Source organism: Pseudophryne corroboree, chromosome 12, assembly GCF_028390025.1.
Source record: "Pseudophryne corroboree isolate aPseCor3 chromosome 12, aPseCor3.hap2, whole genome shotgun sequence".
Lineage (NCBI taxonomy): Eukaryota > Metazoa > Chordata > Amphibia > Anura > Myobatrachidae > Pseudophryne > Pseudophryne corroboree.
This window is the reverse complement of record NC_086455.1, coordinates 92,749,879-92,755,878: the sequence shown is the minus strand read 5'-3', so window position 1 is coordinate 92,755,878 and position 6,000 is coordinate 92,749,879.

Genomic DNA, 6,000 nt, shown 5'->3' with positions numbered 1-6,000 from the left:
TTTGATGTAATGTCCTTAAAACAAGTCAAAATGAGGCTCAGTAGTGTGTGTGGCCTCCACGTGCCTGTATGACCTCCCTACAATGCCTGGGCATGCTCCTGATGAGGTGGCGGATGGTCTCCTGAGGGATTTCCTCCCAGACCTGGACTAAAGCATCCGCCAACTCCTGGACAGTCTGTGGTGCAACGTGGCATTGGTGGTGGAGCGAGACATGATGTCCCAGATGTGCTCAGTTGGATTCAGGTCTGGGGAACGGGCGGGCCAGTCCATAGCATCAATACCTTCGTCTTGAAGGAACTGCTGACACATTCCAGCCACATGAGGTCTAGCATTGTCTTGCATTAGGAGGAACCCAGGGCCAACCGCACCAGCATATGGTCTCACAAGGGGTCTTAGGATCTCATCTCGGTACCTAATGGCAGTCAGGATACCTCTGGCGAGCACATGGAGGTCTGTGCAGCCCCCCAAAGAAATGCCACCCCACACCATTACTGACCCACTGCCAAACCGGTCATGCTGGAGGATGTTGCAGGCAGCAGAAAGTTCTCCTTGGCGTCTCCAGACTCTGTCACATTTGTCACGTGCTCAATGAGAACATGCTTTCATCTGTGAAGAGCACAGGGCGCCAGTGGCGAATTTGCCAATGTTGGTGTTCTCTGGCAAATGCCAAACGTCCTGCACGGTGTTGGTCTGTAAGCACAACCCCCACCTGTGGGCGTCGGGCCCTCATACCACCCTCATGGAGTCTGTTTCTGATCGTTTGAGTAGACACATGCACATTTGTGGCTTGCTGGAGGTCATTTTGCAGGGCTCTGGTAGTGCTCCTCTTGTTCCTCCTTGCACAAAGGCGGAGGTAGCGGTCCTGCTGCTGGGTTGTTGCCCTCCTACGGCCTCCTCCACGTCTCCTGATGTACTGGCCTGTCTCCTGGTAGCGCCTCCATGCTCTGGACACTACGCTGACAGACACAGCAAACCTTCTAGCCACAGCTCGCATTGATGTGCCATCCTGGATGAGCTGCACTGCCTGAGCCACTTGTGTGGGTTGTAGGGAGGTCATACAGGCACGTGGACGCCACACACACTACTGAGCCTCATTTTGACTTGTTTTAAGGACATTACATCAAAGTTGGATTAGCCTGTAGTGTGTTTTTCCACTTTAATTTTGAGGGTGACTCCAAATCCAGAGCTCCATGGGTTAATAAATTTGATTTCCATTGATAATTTTTGAGTGATTTTGTTGTCAGCACATTCAACTATGTAAAGAACAAAGTATTTAATAAGAATATTTCATTCATTCAGATCTAGGATGTGTTATTTTAGTGTTCCCTTTATTTTTTTGAGCAGTATATATATATATATATAGTTGCAGTAATGAACCGTCACTCGTTGCTGTGTAGGAGTGCGAATGGTGCCTTCAGTAAATGAATAATAGCGTGTGGAGAGACTGCGGCACTCAAAATTAATGAAAGTAAAAATGCTGTTTATTGAATAAACTCCGTCATATTCTTGCCATGCTAGGCCGACGTTTCGGTGTCAAGCACCGTTTTCAAGGCTGGCAAAAACAGATAAGCAAACAAACAGTGCATGTACATTTCACTCACCTAAATAGGGGACAAGTCGCCGCTCCACGGGAGAGCCGGGTCCGGAGTGCGCTTCCGCCAGCCGAGGTGGCGGGTGCGTCACTTCCGGTGACGTCGAACAGCTTCCGCTGGGGTTACCTAAGCAACGCGTCCCGTTGCCATGGCGACGCGTCTATGTGCCGGACCTCCTGCAGGATGCCTCTGACTCATCTCCGCCGCGGTATATATATATATAGTAAGGTTGCATATTCATAGCTATATTTCTCTTACGTCCTAGAGGATGCTGGGGACTCCAAAAGGACCATGGGGTATAGACGGGATCCGCAGGAGCTTGGGCACACTATAAAGACTTAAACTGGGTGTGAACTGGCTCCTCCCTCTATGCCCCTCCTCCAGACCTCAGTTAGACTTTGTGCCCAGGAGTAACTGGACACACACTAGGGGAGCTCTACAGTTTCTCTAAAAGACTTTATGTTAGGTTTTTTATTTTCAGGGAGACCTGCTGGCTACAGGCTCCCTTCATCGTGGGACTGAGGGGAGAGAAGTCAGACCTACTTCTTCTTAGTTAAGGGCTCTGCTTCTTAGGCTACTGGACACCATTAGCTCCAGAGGGTTCAATCACTTGGTTCGCCTAGCTGCTTGTTCCCGGAGCCGCGCCGTCACCCCCCTCACAGAAGCCAGAAGAAAGAAGCCGGGTGAGTATTAGAAGAACCGAAGACTTCAGTAACGGAGGTACAGCGCAGCAGTAGCGTTGTGCTCCATGCTCCCACACACTTCACTAACGGCACCTACAGGGTGCAGGGCGCTAGGGGGGAGCGCCCTGGGCAGCAGTTACTGAGGTTTGGCTGGCATAATAAGAGGCTATACAGTGTCCGATCACTGTATAGGGTACCCCCGCCAGGTTAAAGATTCAAATTTTAGCGGGCTACAGCGCGCCGGGAAGGGGGCGGAGCTTAGCCGCATGTTGCTCACCAGCGCTATTTTCTCCTATCTCTACAGCGCTGCAGAGACGCTGCTCGGTCCTCCAAGCTCCCGCAAGTACATGGGGAGGAAAAACGGGGGGGCACATGAAATTGATGTTTTTTCAATTTATATTACCGGCGCTGAGCATATTACTAGCTTCGGTTAGTGTATGTGCGCTGGGGGTGTGAGCTGGCATACTCTCTCTGTGTTCTCCCTAAGGCAGGGGTGGGGAACCGAGGGCCCGAGGGCCGTATAAGGCCCTCGAAGACACTTGATCCGGCCCGGCCAGGCTCACCTAAACGAGAGGAGATGCCGAGCGCCCGCTGAGATTTTACCACCAGAGGGCGCCCCGGCTCCTCAGCAGCAGCCAGACGCAGGAGCTCACTCCTGAGCTCCAGCTTCTGGCTCAGGCAGTGTACATGTGTGGCTGTGCGGCGCTATGGGAGAGACGTCATGACATCTCTCCCATAGTTCCGAGGAGAGGGAGGGCAGCGGTTCGGAAGCAGGCGCAGGGCTGGTGAGCATTGTGGGTTTTTTTTTCCTTTGTGTGTGTGTGTGTGTGTGTAAACGGCGCTACTAGGGGGCATATTTAATGGGGCATAACAACTGACGGGGCATATCTAATGGGCCAAAACAACTGACAGTGGGCATATCTAATGGGGCATAACAACTGACTGGAGGCAAATCTAATCGGGCATAACAAGTGACTGGGGGCATAACTACTGACTGGGGGCAGGCTAATTTTTAAGTTGATAATTTTTGGATGGCCCCCGAAGGATTTTATAAATATCCAAATGGCCCTTGGTAGAAAAAAGGTTCCCCACCCCTGCCCTAAGGGCTTCTCTGTGGGTCTGTTCCTGGGTTTGTGTAAGTGTGTTGGCAAGAGGTGTCGACATGTCTGAGCCTGGGTGTTCCTCCCCGGAGGAGGTTATGGGGGCTGCAGAAAAAGATTTAAGTATGTGTTTGTCGGCACAGCCGACGGCTCACTGGATGACTATGCTGAGTACACTGAATACAAATGTGGCTTTATTATCTAAGAGACTGGATAAATCTGATTCTCAGACACAAACATGGAGACAATCGGTGGAGGACGCATTGTCTCAGGTACAAACAGTCTCAGGGTCACAGAAGCGTGCTTTTAACCAGATGGCAGATACAGGTACCGACACGGACTCTGACTCCGATGTCGATTTGAATGAGGCTTCTTTGCATCCACGAGTTGTCAAGAGTATTCAGTACATGATTAAAGCCATTAAAGATGTTTTACGTATATCTGAGGAACCTGCTGTTCCTGACACAAGAGTCTGTTTATTTAAGGGGAAAAGACCTGAGGTAAAATTTCCCCCCTCTCATGAAATGAATGCACTCTGTGAAAAGGCTTGGGAGTCGCCTGAAAAAAAGGTGGCAGATTCCCAAGCGAATTTTGATGGCATATCCTTTTCCCTCTGATGATAGGGAAAAATGGGAGTCGTCTCCAAATGTGGACAAGGCTTTATCCCGATTGTCCAAGAAGGTGGCACTTCCGTCTCCTGATACGGCTGCCCTCAAGGATCTGGTGGATCGTAAGCTGGAGATGACTTTGAAGTCCATTTTTGCCAATACTGGTGCATTGCTCAGACCTACTGTGGCGTCGGTGTGGGTGAGTAGTGCTATTGCAAAGTGGGCTGAAAATTTGGCTTCTGATATGGATGCTCTTGATAAAGATAATATTCTTCTGACTCTTGGTTATATTAAGGACGCTGTAGATTACCTAAAGGATGCGGCGAGGGATATTGGTTTCTTGGGATCAAGAGCCAATGCCATGGCGATTTCGGCAAGGAGGGCGCTGTGGATTCACCAATGGAATGCTGATGCCGACTCCAAGAAGAATATGGAAGCTTTTCCTTTTAAAGGTAGTGTCTTGTTAGGTGAAGGCCTGGCTCACCTGGTGTCGACCGCTACGGCGGGTAAGTCATCTTTTCTTCCTTATGTTCCCACACAACAGAAGAAGGCACCCCATCAGCAGATACAGTCCTTTTGGCCTAATAAATACAAAAGAGGTAAGGGCTCGTCCTTCCTCGCTTCAAAGGGTAGATGTAGGGGAAGGAAGTCGCCTGCAGTATCAGGCACCCAGGAACAAAAGTTCTCCCCTGCTTCTACCAAGTCCACCGCATGACACTGGGGCTCCCCTGGGGGAGTCCCTACCGGTGGGGGGCCGTCTCCGATTCTTCAGTCAGGTCTGGGTTCATTCGACTCTGGATCCTTGGGTCTTAGACATAGTGTCCCAAGGGTACAGACTGGAGTTTCAGGAGATGCCCCCCCAACCGGTTTTTCGTGTCGGCCTTGCCAACTTCTCTTCCCGAAAGAGAGGTGGTAAGAGATGCGATACAAAAGTTGTGTAAATAGAGGGTCGTGGTACCGGTTCCCCCGTCTGATCGGGGGAAAGGGTTCTATTCGAGCCTCTTTGTGGTGCCGAAACCGGACGGTTTGGTCAGACCGATTTTGAACCTAAAATCCCTCAACCCATACTTGAAAACTTTCAAGTTCAAGATGGAGTCTCTTCGAGCGGTGATCTCCAGTCTCAAAGGGGGAGATTTTATGGTGTCAGTCGACATAAAGGATGCTTACTTACACATCCCGATATTCCCTCCTCATCAAGCCTTCCTGAGGCTTGCGGTACAGGATTGTCATTACCAATTTCAGGCGTTGCCGTTTGGGCTTTCCACGGCCCCAAGGGATTTCACCAAGGTAATGGCAGAGATGATGGTCCTCCTGCGCAAGCAAGGGGTCACAATTATCCCGTACTTGGACGATCTCCTGATAAAGGCGAGGTCCAAAGAGCAGTTGTTAAGAAATGTGGATCTCACGGTTGGATACTAAATTTGCCAAAGTCTCAGTTGAGCCCGCTGCAAGCAAAGAACATTTTTCAGGGTCGCCCTGTCCTAATCCAGTCGGAAAACATAACAGCAGTGGCGTACGTAAACCGCCAAGGCGGAACAAGGAGCAAGGGGGCTATGTAGGAGGCCACAAGAATCCTACGCTGGGCGGAACAGCACGTGAGCGCTCTGTCAGCAGTCTTCCTCCCGGGAGTAGACAAATGGGAAGCAGACTTCCTCAGCAGACACGATCTCCATCCGGGAGAGTGGGCTCTTCATCAAGTGGTGTTTGCAGAAGTGACAAAGCGTTGGGGACTTCCTCTGATAGACATGATGGCGTCTCGCCTCAACCAGAAGCTTCCGTGGTATTGTTCAAGGTCAAGGGACCCCCAGGCCAGCGCAGTGTCTCCGTGGGTGTTTCCGTCGGTGTATGTGTTCCCTCTGCTTCCTCTCATTCCGAAGGTGCTGAGGATAGTTCGACGAACAGGGGTTCAGGCGATACTCGTCGTTCCAGATTGGCCACGGAGGGCCTGGTATCCGGATCTTCAAGAATTACTAGTGGAAGATCCTGTCCGCTTCCTCTATGAGAGGACCTGTCGTTG